The sequence below is a fragment of the Muscardinus avellanarius genome, assembly GCF_963383645.1.
Source record: "Muscardinus avellanarius genome assembly, chromosome: 1".
NCBI classification, from domain to species: domain Eukaryota; kingdom Metazoa; phylum Chordata; class Mammalia; order Rodentia; family Gliridae; genus Muscardinus; species Muscardinus avellanarius.
The window spans coordinates 20783547-20809437 of NC_137786.1; the positions used below are offsets into that span (position 1 = coordinate 20783547).

Genomic DNA, 25891 nt, shown 5'->3' on the forward strand with positions numbered 1-25891 from the left:
ATTCATTTAACATCTCTCTTGCTGCCTCAACCACTTAGTCTTGTATAATTGCCTTGAGCTCCCCAAAATAAGTTTTCCCACATTTTGTTTCAACCATCACTTTTATGGTTTAATACCCATTCTCAACTTCTCTTGTTATTTCTCACTTATCCTCTTTTACATTATCTTTGCAAATCTTAAATTCCTACCTGAATCAGTATTTCTTTAATCTTATAGTTGGCCTAATATCCTTTTATGTCTTGTCTTTCCTCCTTGATTTAATTTTATAATCACTTTCTAAATGAATCCTCAGATCTTTTGTTCCTCTCTTGATGCTTAACAGTTTGCTTTAATAAAAAGATAACAGTACAAACCGTGCTGAAATCAAGTTATTTACCTCATCCAAGCCTTTATTCCTAAAGCTGATGTATGAAAAAAATCATTTCTATTAGTAAAAACCTTCTATTCCTTATCCTTCTTTTTCTCTTTTTTCTATTCTAGAGATTGAATCCATAAGATCTCCATCAGTGAGCTACACTAACCCACCCCGACCTATTTTATTTTGAATCAGGGCTTTGCTAAATTTTCATATGCTGACTAAGGAACTGCAATTCTCCTGTCAAGGTCTCCCAGATAGTGAGGTTACAGGAGTGTACCACCACACTAGTTTCCTATTTTCTCCCTATTTCTGTTCCTTTCCTTTACAGATTTTATTGCCAACAAAGTATCAGATTTGCCCATTTATAAAATTAGTTTTTAACATTACTCTTCTGAAATGATGACAACTTGGCTCCTTATTCTCTGCATGAATTCTGACCCTATTAAGATCCACTGTGATTCATTTCTACTATCTACCCACAAACTCATTTTGCTGTAGTTACACTAGCATTGCTTTTTCTCCAAATCACTATTCTTGTTCTTTTTTTTATAGAGTTAGGGCAAGTTCCCATTGCCTTAAATACTTCTTTTTATGAGAGCTGAATTACTTATTTTATTCCAATTTTTTTCATTAGACAGAATAACTGACTCATAGTAGACTCTCCGTAAATATTTATTAAATGAATCCCTTTTGACACTTTTGCATGTCGTGAAGTGTTAGACTAAACCAGAGCCAATTGCCTTCAAGTGCAAATATCTGAAAACCAAATGCAAGAGAAGAGATGTTGTAATGGTCAGTTTGAGTTCTCTTGAGTAACAGAACTCACAACATATATGTGGTAAAAGGATATTTTTAAAATCATATTACAGTCCAAAGCACTGTAGTCTCAAGTTTCCAACTTTATGTGGAAAGCCAGAAAAACCAGCTGCTGATCAAGTGTTTCAAGAGACGAAGTATCAAAATCAGAGCAACAACTAATTCAATCCCAGTCCAAGATGGAAAGAGCAGAAAGCTCTTCAAAGAAACAATGATGAAGGTCCAATTTAAAGAACTGAAAGCTGATATGAGATGAGAGTAGACAAACTATCTTCAAAAATTACCACATATTCATTAACCTGGCTTTCTCCTTCATTTATTCAGATTCTGCACCTATCAGAACTGTGCTGCCTACACTCAGGTATTCCCCTTCAATCTGTGATTACATAAACCATGCATCTTATAAACACACCCTAAATCACATAATCTTAGGTGTTTCATGATCCACTCAAGTTTACAATCCAGACTAGATATCACAAGTCCACCCCTTGTCAACTTGACTTCTAACCAATTCTCTTTAAATAATATTAATCTTCAAATAAACAAAATAGCAATATCAGAATCTATCTAACATGATATTACTATGCCCTTGTGCAACTGAAAATGAACCAAGGCAGTTTTATGAGTGATTTTTACTCAGATACATAAATGCTAAAATGTAGACTTAATCACACTTAAATACCAATATCCATACTATGGATACTGTCTATTCATACCATATTACATGCTAGAAAAATGAGGTGAGAGAATATAGAGATATATGCTTCATACATGTAAATACACACAAACATATTCCTAACAAAATAGAAAAGAAATATTTATGGCAATTACAAACTTAATTTCTGTGACTGGTCTCATGGCTGTAATTGGTACTTATACCTACATTCTTTTACTACCCATTCTGCATTTCCTTCATTTTCAGCCAGCACTTTAGCAGGTCTTGGTTTTTTACCCTGAGGGGTGACCCACACCTTCATTCCTGCCTGGATTAGGTTGTGGTTGTTTTCAATAGACTATAATAACTGGACAAGACAATACTAGAAGTCACCCTAAAGGATGTGTTTCCCAGGCATTCTTCCCAGGCATGTTACTCTTCAACTGTGGAGTAATAGTCTAATTTCTCTTTGGTAATATGGATGTATCACCCTTGCTAATGCTATGACTTCATTCGTAGCCTGTTGACTCAAAGGCATGAGGACCCCAAAGTGACCAAGGAGAAGTTGTTTTTGTTTTTGTTGTTTTGTTTCTTTTTTCAGTACTAAGGATTGAATGCAGTGGCATTTTCCCTCCAAACTACATCCCCAGCCCTATATTAGTATTCTTTGTTTTGAAACAGGGTTTCACTAAATTGAGGAGGGCCTTACTAAGTATCTGTGGCTGGCTGTGAACCTGTGTTCTTTCTGTCTCAGCCTTCCAAGCACTAGAATTAGAAGCATGCACCACCATCCTCAGCCAGGGAGAAGTTTTAACTTCCCGTTAAGTGGAATCATTGCTGTGCCTCCTAATAGAGGCATTCAAGCATATGGAACTAAATCCTGGAAGCCAGCAGGGGACAGAAAGTAAAAAAAAAAAAAAAAAATCTAGTGGGTCACTACAGGTAACAAAGTGTGGTACCACTCCTGGCTCCATTCCTTGATTTCTAGACCCATGAACTCTGGCTTTGGAAACAGTACAGTAGAGTGGATGCTGATTTAGAGAATCTGTAGCCCGCTAGAGATCTTTGCCCAGATCTGCAAGGTCTTGCCACGTAGCTGCATTGGAAATCAGTTTTCAAAAGGCCATTCTACTGTTCTATCAAACCAGTTGCCGCACGATGGGGAGGAACATGATAAGACCAGTGACTCTCATGAACACTAATCCATTGTTCCATATACCCTTAAATTTATTCCTAAATATAGCTTTTAGACCTCTGCTTGTATGAATTAGAAAGCTCAAGAAGTTCCTTTAGTGTACAGTATACTTTTTTGTGGGTCACAATTTGTACCTCATCTCAAGGCCCACTTAGACTTCTTAGACTTGCTTCTAGCTTTAGGCCTAGAGGTGAATGTGGACAATGAAGGTAGGTAGGTCCTGAGGTGTATCAGCATTATCTTTCTCTGTTTTCATAGACAATATTGGATTAGTTCCCTCTAGAAATGTAAAGAAGCCAGTTCTCTAGAGGATGGAGAAAGCATGTTTTCTGGCAGGATAAACCCATAAAAATGTAGAGATTCAACTTCCCCTGCCTTTTCAGGCTCCTCCCATACATTCCCACTCTATTTTTCAGAATCCCATGGTTTTCCCAGAAGTGCCCTCATCTTAATTGCAGACACTTTTTCGAGCTGAAAATAAACTTTATGTTGTAAATCAGCCAATCTCAGGATGAGGACCTATGTTTGGTTTTTAGCAATTTTAGTCCTACAACTACAACAGACAGAACTCTTCTTCAAAGCACACTGATTAACCTTTAGGTCAGCTGTGTGCTTCTGGAGCTTATCACTCTTCTGTTAATTTGTCCAGGATTGCCAGAAGCAACCAACAAACATCATAATATCCCTTGGTTTTCCAGAAATGTTTAAAGACTCTATATTGTATATAGTCACATGAACACATTAGGAGCATGGACACATTAGGAGCATGGTATAAACTGTTTAAAGCTATAAACAGTTTATAAACAGTTTATACCATGAATTATAAACACTCTTTGTATGAAAAAAGGACTTTTTTTTTTTACCAGTTTTAATCCTAACTAAATTGGAGAGCCAGCTCTAATGCCACAAAACCAAAAAGAAAAATTATCTTCGAAATCCTATTACTCTAGAACCACTCCTACTACTAAAATCTGTATTGGTTAAAGTTCAATAGAGTAACATAACTCAGAACACATATATGATAAAAAAAATTACTAAATCAGCTTACAGTTCAAAGCAGCGAAAACCTAAACAAATTAACAGGTGTTTGAGTGGTCCAAGATCTGGAATCTTAAAACTGGAGCAATGACTAATTCACTCCTATTTCAGGATGGAATGGCCAAGAAACTATCCAGAGAAACAATGATGAATTGGAGACTGATATCTCAGATGTAGTAGGCATACTTTCTTCAGGAAGAGCCACACATGCATTCTCAAGGCTTTTTTCTTCTTTTATCCAGGTCTTGCACCCATCAGAATTAAGTTGCCTACATTCAGGGCAAGACTTCCTCTTCAGTCTGCATTATGTAAATTGAATATCTCATAAATACACCCCAAATCACCAATAATTAAAAAAAACTGTTCTAAATTATTCAGCCTACATACCTACATCAGTAATGAAGGCTTGAGAGTTCAACCAGATAATCACCTTAATTTATTATACTGGTAAATAGATCTGTTATTTACCAGAGAATAACCAAAGACTATAAAGTCAATTTTATTTGAAGACTGAATTTTTTTCTTTCAAAATTATTGTTATTTAATATCAGAGTGTAGTTGGAGTCATTTGAAAACCATAAAGCTAATAAATGGATTAGTGATTTTTTTTAAAGGCCCCAGAATTTGCTCTTGCTGCCTTGTGCAATATGAGGATGTAAGGAAATGCTCCTTTGGAAGTAGGCTCTCTTCAGGACCTGACCAAGCTGGTTCTGGGATCTCAGGCTTTCATCCTTCACAACTGTGAAAAATAAGAGTTTCCTGTTTAATCAACCTTACCTACTTTCTTGTACAACTGAGACACTATGCAGAAATATATTTTCTATAACAGTGAAATAAAATGAGTGAATCTATCTTAAAACATAATCTGGTAAAAAAATGCAATAAAGGAAGGACAAGAATCTCAATTCATATAAAATTCAAAGGTCTCCCTTTTGTTGCCTACAGAATATAAAAAACTTTCTCTTGGGGATTGGTCCTTAGTGCATTATAATACTATGCATATGAGCAGTACATTGTGTATAGTTCTGAACATGTTTGAGAAGTTTTTAAAATTTAAGAAATTTCTGATTACTAAGGTTAAGTAGTAAGGAAACCTTAGACACATATGCAAAATTCAGGCATTTTCCTTATAATTTTAAAATTCTTTATGTTGCTTTTCATGGAAATAAAATTTTAATTCTACTCTTGTATCAGACATATATTTTTAAGAATTATATTTTGGTGTACAGGAAGTAACCTGGCACTCAGTTAACAAAACAAACAGGCAAAGAAAAAAAAGAGAAGAGAGAGAAAAAGTCATCTGCAGTTTGAATTTTTGAATTAGAGAAAATCATATGCTTTAGGAATAAAAGGTTAGCCATAAAACTCATTTGGTTTGATGAACTGCGCTCAGCTGCCTTGTGCAGGATTAGATAAGAAACAAGGAAAATGACTCTACTCTTTTTGTTTTAATATAAACTGCTTATCTGATCTACTCCATTAGCTGGTCTTATAGCTAACTGTTAAATTCTAATGTCTACTTGGCACTGTAGTGGCACAGTTGCAATGGCTTGATTGATGTCATTTCTCGAGAGTAAAGCATTTAAACATGTATTATTCTAAATTACTTCTCCGTAAATATCTACCTCAATTCAATACCTAAAATGCCATTTTCCAAGTTTCCATTTAAACACAGATGTAGCTACCAATGCTACTAAAGAAAGCACTTCTGTACCAATATCAAGTTAGCTCCATATTTATGCTCCCAGAGTAAAGCTCCTTACATTAAGATTCGGAGGATTGTTTGCAGAAAGGTCGTGGGAGGGCTCAGGAAGAGCTGTAATGATAATGAACACGACTCTATTTGGAGTGATGGCTTGAACTTCAGGAACAAAAGGCTGTCTCAGGAGCATATGCATGTTCTTGTTAAGATTATACACTTAAGAGTAAAAGTTCTGTTCTAACCCATTTTTTGGGGAAAACACAAATCTTTGTGTGTTACATATTTTTCTTTTGTTGCTACTTTACTTTATGCCTGCCAAATCTCAGTTAGAAATTCCTAATGTGCTAAGTGAGCTAATCTCTGATGTTTCTTCCAGTTTTAAAATTCTACAACTCTGTGGCAACTTGGACCGCAAATGTGCTCATGGTAATAGTTTGTTCCCTAAAATAAAAATGGAATAAAACAGATGAAGATCCAGGTGCCACATGAAAAGCAAAATGACTCACTGTATCAACATGAGGTACACCATGTCCTTGCTGCTCAACTACAACACAAATTCTATGGAGTAATTTGCTCTTTGGGTATTTTTCTGCACAGAAATCTACGTATCCTGGGGATAAAAAACAATTTCCCCTTAGTAATTTGAAAACAATGTCAAGAAAGATATGGAATCATTACTAAAATTGTTACTATATTTTAAGTGTCAATTAATACTAATTCTATTTGTTAAATATTGTCTGAAATTTCAATGGTAAGATAGAGAATGTTAGTTACAAGTGAACCATTTTATGCATCTAATGGAGATGTTCTTCATGCACTAACAATAAATACGTAAGCTCAAATAATTAGGAGACAGAGATATTAAAGTGATATTTTTACATGTAAGTCACATAGTATGACTTTAGAATTTCTGCTTGCTGAAAGAACAAATACATTTAATAAAGAAGTAAATTAAGAAGTTGGTTGTGCCTTGCAAACATGACAAGACGTTCAAGTATGATGGGGTGTGTCTATACAGCACCTAAGAAGATTTGGCCTGAGCGGCCTATGGCCTAAGGCAAAGCTTTAAGTAATAGGGTGTGTCTATATAGCGCCTAAGCCTAAGAAGATTAGGGTGTGTCTATATAGCGCCTAAGCCTAAGAAGATTCGGCCTGATAGCGATCCTTATCCCGGATAGGCTAGGCTAAATTCCCCTTGTGGCTTGGTGCTATATAAAGAACTGCTTGGAGAGAAATAAATGAGATCTCGCTTGACTTGACTCCCGGCTCGTGGGTTTGTGTTCGAGTCGTCCGGTACTCATCATCTCGCCAAGCCCCGTCAGCTGTCGGGCAGGTTTCCCGACAGTCTGGCGCCCAACGTGGGGCACCCCTCTTTACCCCCTAACGAAAGAAATCGCTGGCGAGCAATCGGTCTTCGGGTGAGTATCCCCCCGTATATTAATATGGGTATTAATATGGGGAAGTCCAGTTCTAAACCTGACCCTGCCCTAGAATCCCTTCGACTCGTTCTCAAGAGCCGAGGACTTAATCTTGCTAATAACCAAGCCACCCAGGCCTGGGGGTACCTTCTAAAAACTGCCCCATGGCTCCCTGAAAGTAATCTTTATGATTGGGATACCTGGAATCAAGTTGAGGGGCTGGTTAGGAGAGCCCAGACAGAGCAAGGGGAGATCCCCCCCCTTGCGGTTCTCCCCACCGTCTCCGCGCTTAAAAGTTGTTTTCCCCCGCGACTCCTGGAGAAACTCGCTGACCGTATCCCCAAGCCAGCGAAAAAGGGGGCTGCCAAGCATACACCCCCCTCTGGTCCCGAAGCCCCTAAAAAACCTCCCGATCCCTCCGATCACTTTGGGGACGCCAAGGACTCCTCACAGTCCCTTTCCCTGACAAATTCCTTCTCCATACCCTCTGCTCTGCCGCTCTATGCTGACGTAGGGAGAGCCAGAGGAACTGTGGGCCTCTTTCCCATCAACGTCAACCCGGGAACAAACCATCCAGCCACCTGGTACCCCTGGGAACCGCAGGATCTTAAAGAGCTCCGAAAGGCAGTGGCGGAGGATGGTCCCAATTCCCCCTGGGCAGATACCCTAGTGGAAGGGCTGGCCCATCAGGCTTTAGTCCCCCGGGACTGGAGAAACCTAACCAAGGCAGTTCTCCCTGGGCCGCTCTTTATGAAATGGATGGCCTATTACCAGGAGGAATGCCGAATCTTGGGGGAAAGAAATCAGAACGCCAATCCTGCCATCCCCTTAACCTACGGCATGCTTACGGGGACGGCCGAGCCACATACCACAGGCCTACAACAGGCGGCCTTGCCCCCCCCATACCAGGATCAGGTTAGAGCAGCGGCACTGGCGGCATGGAGGAAATTAGATGATGGGCCCACTGAGGCCCCTATTGCGGCAATCACTCAAAAGCCCGGTGAGGATCTACCTACATTTATAGAGAGAGTGTATAACAGCCTTAAGAGGAAGTTTCCGGCTGGTCCATTAAGAGACAAATTTGTTAAAATGCTTGTGTGGGACGGGATGACAGCCGACCATAGGCTGGCCTGCGCGGGTTTGAAGGGGCATACTTTAGAGAGATGGATCGTGGCCTCTCGGAACGTTGGCTCTATGAGCCATCAACTTCAAACTATCAGAGTTGCGGTAAAGGAAGGGCAACGGGAGGGCCTACAGACTCTGATACAGGCAATGCAGCAATCAAGGGTTGCCCCCGCCACGTGTCTCAAATGCGGAAGGGAGGGCCATTTCCGCCGAGAGTGCCCGTCCCAGGCTACACCTCCTATGGGAGGCGGGAAGAAAGGGGAAACTCCCCGGAAGCCCTGCCCCAAATGCCCTAAGGGTTTTCATTGGGCCCGGGACTGCCAGTCCAAATTTAACTTAAAAGGAGGAGCTTTTAACCTCCCAAGGGGGCTTCCCCCAGTCCCGGTAAAAAATGGGTTAAGACCCAAGATGGTCGTCACAATTGGAGATAAAAATTCTAAATATTTAATTGATACTAGAGCCGATCGAAAGCGAATCGGGTTCAGATCCCCAAATCCGAAGTGGCAGAGATGGTCGCCGCGAGGCATCCAGTGCGGTAACGCGACCGATCCCGGAGAAGCCGGCGGGAGCACCGCGGAGAGTTCTCTTTTCTTTGTAAAGAGCAGGGCGCCCTGGAATGGGCTCGCCCCAAGAGAGGGGCCTGTGCCTTGGAAAGCATCGCGGTTCCGGTGGCGTCCAGCGAGCTTTCTCAGGCCCTTGAAAATCAGGGGGAAAGGGTGTAAATTTCGCACTGGGCCACAGCAGGTCTCCAAGGTAAACAGTCTCTGGCATGCTGGAACAACAGCAATCGCACATGGGACAATAAGTCCTAAGGAGATGGGTGAGTGCCGTTCAAAAGGGACAGGTGATGGCCTACACAAAAGTTCAAGCCCTATCTGTAGAAAAGGCCATGGGGAGAGGATTAAAACACAAATATCCTCAAATTGAAAGGCTCCATTTAGAAGAAAAATCATAAGCCCCTAGCAGCCAGCTAATAGTTAAAACAGCCAGCTAATAGTTAAATGCATGTAACTTGGCCTAAACCCCCCATAACTGGTGGTCTTTTCCCTATAAATACCCTCAATTTTAGTCGCTCGGGGCTGAACTCCTATACGAGTCGGCCCCAGTGCACTGGCTCCCTAATAAATCTTTACCTTTTGCTTTTGCATCAAGGAAAATAAAATCTCTCGTGTGTTCTTGACGTCGCTTATCCCAAGGCTGATTGAGGGTCTCCCCTCTGCGGGGGTCTTTCATTTGGTGCATTGGCCGGGAAAGGCGACCACCCAAGTTCCACGAGACACCCCTTGGAGGTAAGACTTGTATCTGTTTGTCTCTGTCTTGTTTGTCTCCTGTTGCCGGCTGTGTTAATTTCTGTAATTTTTGGTTTTTATACTTTTGGTTTCTGTTATAGTGGTAAGCAGCTGCCTTCTGGTATTTGCAGTTGTCTGCACCAGTGGTGCTCACTGGCGCAGAACTCCTTGTCTGATCAATTGTGGTTTAGAGTCCCATACGCAAGGAGGGTTACGACAGATGTGTCCATGATAACCGACTGCCACCCTGGGAGACGTCCCAGGAAGTCTGGGGACCTCCGAGGATGCTCGGAAACGTCCCATCTGGGTCTGAGGATCGTGGGTTAGAGTCCCACTCTCAGCCATCTGGGTGCCAAGCGATTGTGGGTTTGAGTACCGCATGAAGGGTGCCATCTGGGGCCACTTGCCAGAGGTGGCCAATTGTGTCTGGTCTTAGGAGTTTCTCGGAAAGAGGAGGGGCTCCATTTTGTGTGCTAATTGTGTTTCTTCGACTGGTTTTGGGAGTTTTTCGGTGAGAGGTGAGGCTTCATCTTGAGTTTGGTTAAGGGCCAATTGTGTCTCTTTGTCTGGTTCATTTAAGTGTCATTTTTTGAGTGTTTCTTATCAGGATGCTTGTACCAGTTGGGTTGTAAATAATTCTTTTTAGTAGGATAGTTTGTTAGATATCTGTATTAACAGCTTTAATTTAGTAGATTACAAAGCTTTAGTGTTAAAAAGTTGGTGTGCGTGTGGATTTGTTTGGTTTGTTTTCTCTTTTTTGTGTTTAATTTTGGCAATGGGGCAAGGAACCCCGGCTGTCCTTGGGGAAGGTAAAAATGATGTTCTGTGTTCTGTTTGTTTGAGGTGGCATTTTTTTTGGCATGGTAAAAGTTTTATGATACTGTTTTGTCTTCTATGGTGCTTTTAGTGTTTTGTTTAAGGTGATAGTGTTGGAATAGTTGCCCCATGAGAAGGTGGTATTTGTTATTAGTTTGTTTTATGTATGGTGGTTGTGATAGGCTGTTGAAGAAAAAAAAAAATGAGGTGTGGGTTGGAGAAAGCTTCTGGCCTCTGTTCTGCATCAGATTGCATAAGAAAAAGATTTTTCAGTACTGTGCATTTATTTTGTGTGTTTAATTTGCCTTTTAATTAGACCTTGGACAGTGAACTGGTGGGAGGCTGAGCAAACTGCCCTGGGGGCGGCCGCTGGAAGATTTCTTCCAGCCCCAGAGAGAAGTTCTGTCAGCATCCTACTCTTCACTCATCCAATGAGAAAGCGGGGAGGAAACTACATCTAGCAGGCCTGTGCTGTAAAGTTAAAAAGGTATTTAAGTTGTCTTGTCCCTCTTATCAGGCTGAAGCTCCTTGAAAAAGGATTCCCTTCCCCCAAGAGGAAATGTTTAAATCTGTGGCTAAACAGCACAGATTTAAATCTGATATAAAATCTAAAACTGAATATTACGGATCCTAGTCATATGTAAATATAAAAAGGACAGGTCTGTGGGAGTATAAAATGAGTGAAAGTAGAGGATGTGTGCTTTTGGAATTGCAATTCCCTTGTTTTTATTATATTTTATATTAAAATACTGGTACCAGTAATAGGGATATTTAAATGTTTTATTGTGAATGGCTTATTATGTTTTTTAAATATATTTTAAATGATTTTAGCTCCCTAGCCCTGCAAGATACCTATTCCAGGGCTGCCTGGGCCCCAGCTCATTCGGGTGAAAAGACAAAACATGCTATAAATCACCTTCTTCAATGTTTTGCTATTCTTGGTATTCCCGAACAAATAAAAACTGATAATGGCCCTTGTTTTATTAGTCAACATTTCGCCTCCTTCCTTCAATTGTGGAAAATTATTCATACTACAGGCATTCCATATAACCCAAAAGGACAAGCTTTAATAGAAAAATATAATCATACCCTAAAAGTTCAATTACAAAAACAAAAGGGGGAGTCGCTACCCCCACATGATCAATTAAGAAATGCATTATTAACCCTAAATATTTTAAATTTTTCAAAAGACTCCAACCTGTCCCCTTTTCATCGGCATTGGACCACAGAGATTCCCTTTTCCTCCATCAAAGTAAAATGGAGAGATCCCCTGACAGGAATGTGGAGGGGCCCAGATCCCCTCATAACTGCAGGAAGGGGCTTTGGGTGTGTCTTCCCCTATGATGATAAAAGACCACTTTGGGTCCCAGCAAGAGATATCAAACACCTGCCTACAATAACTGGTAATTATGATTCCAGGGAAGAGGAAATCCCTGAAATTAGTCCTTTGTTTTTTATTTTAAAAGAAGATAGTCATGAAAACCCTAATGTTCGTCATCCTGTACCTGCAAATACGGTATAGTATGCCAGGCTTTGGAGACGCAGGTAAGGCAAGGGAAATATTAAATGCAGGCCTTTGCTCCCTTGCCTCCCTGCTCTCCGATATAAATATTATCCTTGAGGAGAAATCAATGCCCATCCCCCCCCCCCCTTTTTTTTGATTGGGGGGGGTGAAAAAGGAGAGCAGTACAAGCCATTCTGCTCTTAATCGGCCTGGAGATTACTGCCAGAACTGCCATGGGTGTGGTAGGCCTGGAGATTACTGCCAGAACTGCCATGGGTGTGGTAGGCCTGGAGGTTACTGCCAGAACTGCCATGGGTGTGGCTGGCCTTGGGATGGCCTTTGAGTTACATAGGAGACTCCCTCCGAATAATTGATGGTGTTAAGTCTATCTCAGAAATTGTCTGAGACTTACAAGCCCAATTAGATTCCCTAGCCTATGTGATATCACAAAAAGATGGATATTAGATTTATTAATAGCCGAAAAGAGAGGCATCTGCTTGTTTTTGCAGGAACAAGATAAGATTAAGCAGCTCCAACATGATCTGGAGAGGTGGCGAGGAGATCTTCAGGAGGATCCGTTCTAGACCGGCTTTCATGGACTTTTGCCCTATTTTCTTCCTTTGTTGGGCCCCTTGCTATTTATCATAGTTTTGTGCATCGTAGACCCCTGTGATTTTAATAGAAGTGCATTACCAAAGACTTGCCAGCACAGAAAATAAATCTTAGGATTGGCGCTCTGAATACGACCACCCCTCTCCCACCTTACAATTTCCCCAGATGGGGAAAATCAAAGCATGTTGAAGGGCTGGTAGCCAATGACAGGTAAGATTCCCAGGGGCCATGGAAACCTAAGACAGGAAGTACAGCATGATCTGTACTATCCAATGACGGGTAATTCATGGTACTCGATGGGAACGACCTAAGACAGGCACAGTCCCGATAAAATAAAAGAAAAAGGGGGATATGATGGGGTGTGTCTATACAGCACCTAAGAAGATTTGGCCTGAGCGGCCTATGGCCTAAGGCAAAGCTTTAAGTAATAGGGTGTGTCTATATAGCGCCTAAGCCTAAGAAGATTAGGGTGTGTCTATATAGCGCCTAAGCCTAAGAAGATTCGGCCTGATAGCGATCCTTATCCCGGATAGGCTAGGCTAAATTCCCCTTGTGGCTTGGTGCTATATAAAGAACTGCTTGGAGAGAAATAAATGAGATCTCGCTTGACTTGACTCCCGGCTCGTGGGTTTGTGTTCGAGTCGTCCGGTACTCATCATCTCGCCAAGCCCCGTCAGCTGTCGGGCAGGTTTCCCGACACAAGTAAATATTTAAAATGTAGATGTAATTGCTTTCATGTTTGCTTTAATTATAAAAGAAAATACAAAAGCAAACTGCTGTACCTTTGTAAATTTATATGAAAAAGACATAAACAAATACAATCATGTTTTAGCTATTCATATACCTATCAAAGAAATGTTATGTGCCAAATTTATACGTATTTTTGCTTTCCTCCATCTATTCAAGATTTTATTGTCAAGTAGCAACTAATTTTAGTCATTTCAATGTTATTTAGAGGCCCAGATGTAAAAAAGTATTATCTGAAGAAAACCTACCCTAATACTGGCAGAAGCTATGAACTGAGAGACTGTATAGAGAATACTTGAATTGTAAGCTGAAGATAATGGATGGGATTTCATCATGCCAAACTCAATTTACTCAATTCCAGAACTTAGGTAAAAATTTTAAGTGTGTGTGTGTGTGTGTGTGTGTGTGTGTGTGTGTGTGTGTGTGTTTGTGTGTGTGTGCGTGTGTGTGTGTGTATGCTGGTTAGAATTTATTGTAATAACAGAACTCATAGGGAATGTATATGGTAAAAGGAGATTTATCAAAATAGCTTACAGTCCAAAGCAATGTAGTCCCAACGTACTGACTGCACATAGAAACCTGGAGGAATCAGCAGCTACTTGAGTGTTTCAAGAGTTGGAGTCTCAAAATTGAATGACCAATTCAATTTTTCAGTCCAAGATGAAATGGCCAGGACACTCTCTGAAGAAACAATTGTGAAGGTTCAGTTTGAAGAGCTGAAGGCTTATATCTCAGATGAGAGCACATACACTGTTCAGGAAGAAGAACGTGTGCATTCACAGGGCTTGCTCCTTCTTTTCTCCATGTCCTGAGTCTATCAGAATCATAGTGCCTACATTCAGGGAAGGACTTCCCCTTCAATCAGCTATAAAATAAACCAATAAATTCATCAACATTCCAAGAATCATATAATCTCAGGTGTTTCATAATCCAGTCAAGTTGATAATCCAAACAAACCATCAAGTGTGTGTGTTTGTGTGTGTGTGTGTGTTTGTGTGTGTGTGTGTGTGTGTATGTGTAGAGGCTTATGAACTTTCTTAGTATTTTGCCATAATATAGATTATTATGGAAGCTTAATGAGAAAAATTAAATTAAAAGTATTACCAACTCCCTAAATTTATATGTCCTGAGATGTCTTTATTAGAATAATATGACATTCTATGTCTTTAATCTTTCCTTTATTACAGTAGGAGCTCAGTGCATCAACTCACACGACTATGCATTGAATAATCATAGTCAAGTCACAAACACAGACACTATGACAGCTTAGAAAAGGGCTTTAACAAAGTGATCTTTGAGACTCAGAAAAAGTAAATGAATCTACTTTGATTTTTTATTTTTTTATTTTTTATTTTATTTTTTTATGTAGAAAAGCAATTTATTCCATTATAAGCACTTACACAGTTAGTCATGGAGAGTAACAGGCCTGCTGGTGAAACGGGTCACCCAAAATGGAGATGGTATCAAACCTAGTGGTCAAGGACTAACTCCTAAAAAAATTGCAACTCTTATCAAGGATTAATTTAATTTTCAAGACAAATACAAGCTATCAATTCACCCTTCTCAACATGACAGTCCACCTGTGGTACAACTGTCAGGTAAAAACATACATCTTTACAACTTGGTGGTCCCAAGTTAAAAAAAACACAACAAAAACCATTTCACAGATAGGAAGTGAATAATATGAAAACAGCAAGAAATACACTAACAAGCAAAAATATATGGGGAAGGAGGTACATGTAGTTTTGACTTAACTGAAGAAACCAAAAGACTGGTTTTTATAGGAAAATGTGCGTTCTGGAAAGTCAGATGTGACAATTTTAGAGTAAGAATCTATACTGACTTGAATCTCCCCTAATTCCTGAGTAAAAAAGTCATCTTGCAGTATTTATACTTCATGGCTCTGACACCACCTCACCTGGCTCTATTCCTTACACAGTCTAGCCTTTACTTAAATGAGTCTGACAAACTTGGGGATATAGCTTGAGAAGAAAAATAACCACACATAATATTCCGCTTTCTGTAGCTACTTTAGACCTGGGTTTTTTTACTACAAAATTCCTAAAGAAAATTTAAATATAAGTCTGGCTTTGTTGAATCAAGTACCCAAGTTAATATTTAGAAAACACCCACTGTTTGGGTTAATAGCATTGTCGGTGGTACTTGTAATAAAGGGATCACTGAACAAAGTCTGTCTCAAAACCAGTGTTAAATCAATCTCAGGGTTGAGAGGAAAAAAAGGGGAGTCTAAAAATCACAAGGTCAGACATTTAAGATCCTTGTCCTTCTGGATCCACGCTTCCTTCAGGATCTTCATCATTATAAATGTTCTCTGCCATCTGCCATACTTGCATGATATTGTCTTCTGATACAGAACAAATCACCCAAGGTTCATTGGGATTCCAGGAGAAATCGGATATTTTGGCAGTGTGACCACCATGAATAAACAACAATTCTGGTGGGCCATCTTCTGCATCTTCTGGGGACTGTTCCTCTCCAATTTTACTTAAATCCCAGACATTGAGCCTACGATCAGTACCACTGGAAGCCAAAATAGTCTCATTGTGAGGCGACCACTGAACCTGGAATATTTCATCCTTATGTGATTCAAAGGAATGCAACTTAAGCTTCAGATTTCTCAGATCCCATAAGGCAACAGTCTTGTCAGCTGATCCTGTAGCAAGAATGATTTCACTATAAGGATTGAAAGAGAGGTGTGAGCATCAATTGAATGGCTTGGCTTGGAAGTATTGTTTGGACGAGTATCCCAAATCATAAGTTTCTGATCATCAGCAACTGACCCAAACAGAGACTCATGGAGCAGATGCCAGGAAACATCTTCTACTACTGCTGTATGTCCTGTAAAGATGGTCTTTGCATCGACCACTTTTCCTTCCTTTGGAACGGCACTGATGTCCCATAGGCAGATGGTGTGGTCATCTGAAGCACTAAGTAAGTGCCCACTGAGATTTGGGTTCCAAGAAAGCCCATAGCCTTCCTTCTGATGTCCACGGAGACGCAAATCTGGGTTGCACTCTCCAGAAGGGTCTGGTTTAGAAGGATGTTTTGTATAGTCAAAAACAAGCACATCACTCGATGGAGTCTTTGTCGCGATGATACAAGGGTTCTGGGGCATATAGCGGGCCCGGTTTACTTCTCCTTCATGGTTGATCTTGATTTCTATTTCAATTTTCCCACTAACCGAGCCAAAGCCTCCAAATTCTCCTTTCTCACTGTCGTAGTGTGATGCGTCGAACTGCGCATCATCATTAGGGAGCTGTACGCTGGCTATCACGAGGTGGTTCTGCTCATCCGACGTATGTGTCCCCAGGACAAGTCGATGAATGCTGAAATCTTTCCCTTCTGGTCTAGTTACATCTGGGAGCCACTGTGCAGTTAGGCTGGGCCATTCCAGAGCATGGGTCATCACCAAATCATACAGAAAAGGGGTGTTCTTTTTCCATATTTTGTACTCCTCGTTGATCACACATTCTTCCACTGCGTCGTCAAAGGCGGCTTCCTTGTCGGCCATGGCGGTGGGCTACTCTGGGATCCCAGGGTCGTACGTTGTGGGAGGGGCGGGGAGGCTGCGAGCGCTCGCTCCCCGCGCGCGGCCTCTATTCTGATTTTTTAAAAATATAAAACATTGCTCTTTTGAGATTATGTTATGGTCAGGAAACATGCAAGTGTATATTTGTTCTGATATATTCAAATGTATTACTTAAAATATGGAATCTACAAAATAAAATACAAATTACAGGAAAGTAAAATCTTGACATATTTTCTGATGGCACTTATTTTATAAATTAAATATCACTTTTGAGTTTCTCTAAATGTATAACTTAAGAGCACTTCATTTATTCTTCTATAATTGTTCCCATGGCCAAAAATTTGCATTGGCTATAACATTAGATGGAAAAATTAATGTAATAGAAAAGTCCATAATTTGTGTAATAGCTCTAAGAATTATATAAAGTAATTAAATGAAGATGGAAATACAAAAATGGATATTATACTTTCAGTTTTATTTAATTTGTTTTTAGTTGTTGTGGCTCAAACCCTGGGTCTGTACTAATCTTACCTTTAAAGGTAAGATTTTCTTAAGAGAAAAATAACAGCCATTTTGCATTTGGGTTTATGTTTTTGTTTGTTTGTTTTTTACAGGTCTGGGGATGGAACCCAGAGGCATTTGACCTCCAAGCTACACCCCCTGCCCTATTTTTTACTCTTTATTTTGAAATAGGGCCTCACTAAGTAGTTGAGACTGTCCCCGAACCGTGATCCTCTGGTCTCAGCCTCTGGAATGCTGGAATGACAAGCGTGAGCCACCATGCCCAGCTGGATTTATGTTTTTGAAATTTAGTTAATATTGATTTTTCGGTGCTTTAAAGTATTTCTGTGAATCAATCAGATAGCCTATGTGAATACTTAATTTTCAAATTTGAGATGTTATAGAGCTTGTTGGCATTAAGTAAAAAGGAAAAGTACAGCATATTGTTTTATTTTTTTAATGTGGTACAAATAATATATTCTGAAATAATATACACACAATAATAATTGTAATTATTAATAAGCACAATAGCCATAATTTATTATTTATTATGTCAGACAATTTGATTTTACTTTGCAAATATAATGTATCTCCTTATATAAATTAATACATTTTGCATGTTTTAGCATTAGAGTAGATTTACATATCACAGGAAGATAAATTTATTTTTTTCTACTGAAAGTATTTTCAACTTTAGCAGCTAAAATTTGAACTAAAACTATCTCTTTTTTACTTCAGCATAGTTTTCAATATCCTTGTGTGATAGATAAAAGAATCTATTAGAAATAAATTTATATATAAACAAAGACAGGTTATAAATAAACATTTAATTCTGCAGGAGTCAAAATATGACGGTTGTAAGACTAGATCATATATGAAATGCAACAGAAATTTTCCTCTCACTGTAATTTGAGAAGCAAAACTTAAAATAGTTATGAAATTTTCTATTGAATAACCAGGATTGAGAAATGAGGATGCAATTTGATTAATTTATCTACTAAAGGTTATAAATAAATTATGAACTTATATTTGAAACATATGTTAAAAAGATGTCAGTTCCTAGATTGGTAAAGGTCCTTTTATTCTGAGTTTTTCTTCTATCCTTTGTTTTCTTATTTGTACTTTTTTATGGGGTGGATTACCTTAGAGAAAATGTGATAGAAGCTCACATTACTGAATACTCTGAATTACTGTCTGTGCCTATAGTTTCATCAAAACAAAAAAGTCTCATTTTTTCCTCTCTGGGAAACATTTGCCACTCCAAATTGCATTATATTAAAAATTATGATTTCTTAGATTGTATTTCATTCTATTTTTGTTCCTTTTCTGATGAATATTCTTTCTCCATCTACCTTACTACCCTTTATTCATCTTCATCTTCCTGAAATAAAATATCTTTATTTTTCCCTTTATCTTTCCTTGGAGATTTTATTTAGGTATAATATCTCTTGTTTAAATTTTGCATACTAACTCTAAAAGTAAATTTTATATCTAGTGATCTAAATTCATGACAAGTACCTCTATGTGGGCACTTTCTTCATTATTTATGCCTGCAAGTAAATAAAAAAAATCAAATTTAGTATTTGTTTTTTGGTTTTAATTATTTCTATTTTTTTAAACTATTGCTACTAATTTAATAACTACAAAAATATTTTTCTGCTTTTCATTTTCTTTCAATTTCGACAAATTATTAATTATTGCAATTTTGATCTCTCTGTGTTTTCTTCATTCTTGTTCTCTCTTTTCCATTTATCATATTAGTACAAATTAATATTTTATTCTGTATGACTTGTACATCTGTCTCCAAACTATTTTTGTTTCATCCTTCCTTGTACAGCTCAACAAATTGATATTTGTTATGCACTGCTCCAATGTTTTATACTTTGTTTTAAAATTAATTAATGCATATCCATGCTGATAGCCACATAATTTGTAATAGCCCAAATATGGAACCAACCTAGGTCTCCATCAACAGATGAATGGATTGCAAAATTTTGGGAAATACACACAATGGAATTCTACTCAGCAATAAAGAAGAACAATGCAATTCACAAGAAGAAGAAAAGACCTGGAGAACATTATTTCAGTTAGAACAGCCAAGCACAGAAAGAGAAGGGACATATATTTTCTCTAATATGCTCAAACTAGGGACTATTATGAATGCCAGAGGGACTCCAGATAATGAAGGAAAAACCTCAGCAAAGCTATAAAGGAAGGGTAGGAGATGAAGAAGGCTGAGGTTGATTAATGGAGGAGCTACATCTGAATATGTGTAAAAGTATGAATGTAGCATAGTCAGCCTGGACACTCACTGTTGGGAGTAGGAAAGGGGAAGTGGGCACCAAGCACAGTCTGAATGTATGCCATTTTCAATATGATCCATAAAAATAAAATTAACTAATGCCCCTTTATTGTCCACTGAGTTTGAGAATATTCTGAGTTAAAATTACTTAAAAATGTCTCAAGAGCTTTTTATGTTTCCCTAGTTTTTCAGACCTCTATTACCTTATAAATTTATTTTCAACACCCTTACACTTTAGTATCTCTGAAATAAAATATAGGATTCTATCTAAATAAAAATTTCAGTTGCCATTTAAATTTGCTCACCAGTTTAACCCTAAGGAGTATATACCTATTCTTTTCTCTCTCTCTCTCTCTCTCTCTCTCTCTCTCTCTCTCTCTCTCTCTCTCTCTCTCATCAGTACTACCTGCCTATTCCTACCGGGTCTTTAATAATTCTTGCTTCTGACTCATTTTTGAATGTCAAGTATATGTTTTTATATTTCTACCTTACTATTACTATTACTTACATTTGAAATGATCTGTTATGACTAGATGACTCTGTCACAGTATTTCAGTATTACCAGTACTTTTCTTTCTTTCTTTCTTTCTTTCTTTCTTTCTTTCTTTCTTTCTTTCTTTCTTTCTTTCTTTCTTTCTTTCTTCCTTTCTTCCTTCCTTCCTTCCTTCCTTTCATCCTTTCTTCATTTCTTTCTTTCCTTTATTTTCTTTCTTTCTTCATCCTTTCTGAACTGAGGATTTAACCTAGGGGCATTCTACCACCCAGCTACACCCACAGTCCTATTTTTTTATTTTTTATTTATGTTTAAATGGCGTCTCACTAAGCTGTGGAGTGCCTCACAAAGCTGTTAAGGCTGGCTTTGAACTTGTGATCCTCCTGTCTCAGCCTCTAAGGTACTGGAATTAGAAATGTGTCACTACCATGCCCAGATTCTTTTTAAATTTATTTATATTTATATACTTGTCATTTTGTCCCTGTGTAGTATAAATTGTTACAATTGGTATATTCTACCTTGACCATAATTGTATACTGGCCCCCGTGTCAAAAATCAATTGATTGTATGCTTGTGGATTTCTGAGTCTTCTTTTCTGTTCCATTGGTCTATGTATCTGTGTTTGAGCTAGTACCATGCTGTTTTTATTACTATAGATTTTTAGTATATTTAAATTCAGGTATTATGATTCCTCTTAGATGTTTTTTTGTTGCTGAGAACTACTTTGGCTATTCTGATTTTTTTTGTTATTCCAAATGAATTTAAGAATTGATTTTTCCATGTCTGTGAGGAATGACCTTGGTAATTTAATGGGTATTTTATTGAATCTGCAGATCACTTTTGGAGGTATGGCCACTTTGATGATATTTATTCTTCCTCTCCATGAACACGGAAGATCTTTCCATCTTCAAAGGTCTTTTTCAATTTCTTTTTCAATGTTTACAATTTTTTTTTGTAGAGATCTTTTACTTCCTTGGTTAAGTTATTTATTCCTAAGTATTTTAACTTTTTTGTGGGAGACCCTAAGTAGAAGCATTTTCTAGATTTCTTTTTCAGTGTACTTATGGTTGGTATATAGAAAAACTTCCAATTTTTTAAGATTGATTTTATATCCAGACACTTTGCTGAATTTGTTGATAAGTTAACCAGAGATCTTGAAACTCCGTGGAGAGGGCATAGGTCTAACACCACAACATAGGCAAAAATATGTAAATTTGTGCATTTTATTTTAATAAAAGCAAATATGAAATATTTCAAATCAATTTTATATTTTATATATCTATATTTATATTAAAATTTAAAATGCAGGTCATTTTATGCATTGCTTGTGAATAATAGAAAATAGCTTAAAGAATACCTAAAATTTTAGGTATGTTACATGCTACTTTAGTTATTTATTTTCCTGATGAACTCTGTTTTTTAAATGGTGATATGATGTGTGTTTTTAAATTTTTTTTTTGGTGCATTGTATTTATACATCATAATGGGGGAAAAAAAAAAAAACTTGTGTAGACATAAATCCAAACAATACCTGGCCAGGCCCCAACAAATCACCAACCCACTCTCTCCCCATCCCTCCCTCCCATGCTTGGCTTAGTGGTTGACTACAGATATGAATAAGTATATCATGTACTTTAAAGAGTTTCCACTCCCCCCCATCCCCATAGTTAGGTTGCCTTATTATGCTTCTCTATAGGATCTCCTTTTTACATGCTACTTTAAATATTAAACAAAAAATAAATCTTAAAGTAAAAAAAATCCTTGGGGTAGAAGAAGAAACATGCCTATAATCCAGCTACTCTAGAGACAGAAGAAATATTGTAAATTCTAGTCCAATTTAGGCAGTGTGATGAGATAGTCTCACAATAAAAAGGAATAGGGTTTTAGCTCAGTAGTGAACACTTGTCTAATATGTATGAGATTTACTCAGTTTCAAAATAAAGAATAAAACATAGGGCAGGGGATGTAGCTCAGAGGTAGAATGCTCCTGGGTTCCATTCCCAGACACACCAAAAAAAAAAAAAATGTAAAATCAAGACATAGCGTTCTAATCCAAATTAAAGTTTATTGCATTTGTACATTTGTTTTCTAGGAAGCTTTTATGTGAAAATTGTTTGGGAAGAGGTATGTCTCAATGTTTTATGGCCATCTATAATTCAATATTTTATACTATGAGATGAAAACCAGATATTAAATATGGATTTAGATTTCAAGATTATAAAAACAATTCATATCAACAATTACTATTCAAATATGTAAAAAAGACATATGTTTGTAATGTAGAGAAAGTCATTATCAGAGTACACAGGATATATTTATATTGATTTTTCTTGAAATTAAAGTGAATATAATCAGCATTATAAATAAAATAATCATAGGCATATTTTTATGTTAAGTATGTTTAGTAAAATCCAAGTAAAACAAAATCAGGTAAAATATTTGAAAAATACTTACTTTGTAACAATAATAGGAGGTTGAAATCTCTATAACGATTTGAAATTTTATTTATTTGAAAGACAATTTTATTATTTTGAAATATATTGTTAAAAATACAAACTATATTATAAAAAAAATAAAATTGCTATCTAGGCTGAGACTGGTATTACATACCTGTAATCCTGTACTTGGAAAGCTGAGACAGGAGGATCATTGGTTTGAAGCCAGTCTCAGAAATTTAACCAAACCCTCAGTAACTTAGTGAGACTATTTTAAAAGGTTTATTAAAATTAAAATAGTTCTGGGGATGTAGCCCAGTGTTAAAATGCCAGTGGCTTTCATCCCCAGTTATCAGAAAATAAAAGCAAAACAAATCAAAATCACTATCCATTAGATAGATGATGGCATTGATTAAAATGTATAAAATGAATTTGTTACATGATTGGCAATTAAAAACATGTATATTTTACTTTAATTATTAAAGTAATTCCATGTAAAATTAAATTGCTTTATTACCATGTAATTTCTACTTTTTCTTTGCTGTTATTTTTTATTGGTGCATTAAAATTATACAACATGATGAAGTTTAGAAGGATAGAGGCATACATACATGCACATGTCCTGGAGAAGGGCTCCAGTGATGTGTGCATGTTTGCCTCTATCACCTTGAGCTGCATCAAGAGCTATGATTTCAAGGCATGAATAAAAAAAATTTGATGTCTGTACAAGGAAAAATAGGGTTTCTTTCTTATACCATGAATATGCATTCATTCTGATGAATGATAATGCTTCATGTAAACAAAAAACAATATAGCTTTTAAAAGGTAGCATAAGAAAATATTTTGTAACCCTGAGTTAGGTAATATTTAGTTAAATAAATGCAAAATATATTTGAGTGCATAAAAATTAAGTGCATTAGTTGGGTACATTAAAATTAGGAATATCTAGCTGGGCGTGGTGGCGCAGTTTGTTATCCCCGCTCTTGGGAGGTGGAGACAGGAGGATAGCACAGGTTCAAAGCCAGCCTCGCTAACTTAAGAGACTCTGTTTCCAAATAAAAATATAAAAATAGGTCTGTGAGTGTAACCCGGAGGTAGAAGGGTATCCAGGAGGTAGAAGGGTACCCAGTACCACCAAAAAAAAAAAAAAAAAATGAGGAATATCTGATAATTAAAGGTTAACTAGAGACTGTGGAAAGATAAATCATGTGGGAAAGTTATTTGTAACAATACAAGAATAATTGAATAAAATAATAAAAGAATAAATCCTTGAATTCTCAGGAAAAAGATAAGAAGCAAAGAAGAACATGAGCAAAAGTGACAAGGACTCTAATATCTTTCTTGTAAGCACAAAAGAGCAACTCAGAAGGGTAATGACAAGATAGCAACTCATAGTGACAAAAATCAAATATTACAAAGGTTATCAATAGCAAGCATTGGAAATTGCATTGAGCAAGATAAACACACATAAACCACTGATATAGTTCTACATTGGCTTACAAGTTTGGTATTACCTAGTAAATAATTATGACTTCAATAACTAACATTTCCACCTCTGGGTATATGGAAATTATTTTATATAATAAAATGCCTGTTTGTTGATAATAGCTGACAACTGGAAATAATACAGCATCCATAAATACTAATGTGTATAAATAATTATGTATCCTCACATAATAGGATTTTATATCAATTTTCAAATTAATGATTTAGAAAACACAAAATACAATAATAATTATAAACAAAATGCTACTATATTTCTATACTGTTGGTGGAATTGCAAATTAATAAAGCCACTATGGAGTTTTGTGTAGAGACTTCCCAACTAATTTATATATTGCACAGAATAAAATTTGATTATTTGCAGGGAAATATATAGACCTGTAGAACATTACGTTAAATGAGATTATTTGATTATGAAAAAAGAAGGGTCATATATTTTCTCTCATATGCAGAAGCTAGAGAATAATCTGGAAAAACAGACACTTTAGATAATAGAAGCAAATCTCCAGTGGAATGAAGAAATTAATCTTGGGAAGGGAGTGTAGAGGGAGAATTAATGAAGAAAATAGTTGGAATTTGATATAAATATTCCTTAAACAGCTTGTTTATTAATGCTTTAAGTGGTTATAAATTATAATTGGGTCATGAGAACTGTAATCCCAGCATTGGATAAAACTATTGTAATGGATTTATCTGGGTGGAGTCCCAGGCCAATAGAATGTGGCTGAAGGTGGGTCCCTGAGGATGTACTTTTAGGACTTCTATAAATGATTCCGTCTCCCCCTCCCCTATTCTCTTTATTCTAGCCTCCATGTTATGAGGAGCATTTCTTCTCCATTTCTCTGCCTTCTGCTGCCATGCTCTGAGATCTGTGGTCCCTAGCCTCACATAGACTGGACCTGAAATATAATAAAATATCCTTTCCTCTAAGCTACACTATCTTTAGATTGTGGCTATGAAAATGTTTCCTAGAACAGAAGCACTACCATTGATATTAAGTACATATGTAAGAAGACAAATGACAAACTCTGTATTTTGTATGGGGAAAGGGGACTGGGGAGGAAGCCTGTAAAAAACTCACCAAGTGCCATGTGCATATGTCACTATCACCATAGACTACATTGTGATGTGAGAGTATAATGCACCAACAAAAGCATTTAAAAATGTTAAACAAAGATAACAGACACAACGTATTTGCTATGGTTTGGTCTAAAATATCTTCCATAGTCTCATGTGCTTACAGAACATTATGTTAAGTATTATTTGATCACAGAAAGGAAAGCATCATATATTTTCTCTCATATGTGGAAGTTATTGGATTATAAAGGTTCTAAACTTATCAGTAGATTTGTCCACTGGTGGCTGGATGAACTACTGGGGGGTGGGATCTGAGTAAGTCATTTGGGAAGTGCCCTCTCTCAAGACCCTCCCTTTTTCTGATCTCCAGCTGCAATGAGTTGAGCAACTTTCCTCCTCTTGCCTTTCTGCTATGATGTTTCTGCCTTGGAGCTAGCTGACCATGAACTAAATGATCTGAAACCGTGAGCCAAAATAAACCTTTCCTCTTCTAAGTCATCTTTGTGAGGTATTTTTATCAAAATGTTGGAAAGCCTAAACAACATTCAATAGTACTTTATATAGAATTTAAAAGCTGGCAAAAATAAATTATCATTTTTAGGTGAAATGTATATAGAATCATATGGAACAGCAAGGAGCTCAGTATAATAAAAGGAAAAATAGTTATATATTTATAGAATATACACAAGAGTATAATGGACATAAGAGATAGTCTTCTCTTGAAAGAATAGTATTTTTAATCTGAGTATTATTTA

General features: G+C 37.3%; 1 pseudogene across 1 annotated transcript; it reads right to left on the reverse strand.

The window, feature by feature from the left end:
* Positions 1-15545: 15545 nt before the first annotated feature.
* On the reverse strand, positions 15546-16812 carry LOC308278882 (histone-binding protein RBBP4-like; annotated as a pseudogene). The gene has a single exon. The product of its transcript is annotated as a histone-binding protein RBBP4-like (transcript).
* Between the last annotated feature and the right edge of the window lie 9079 nt (positions 16813-25891).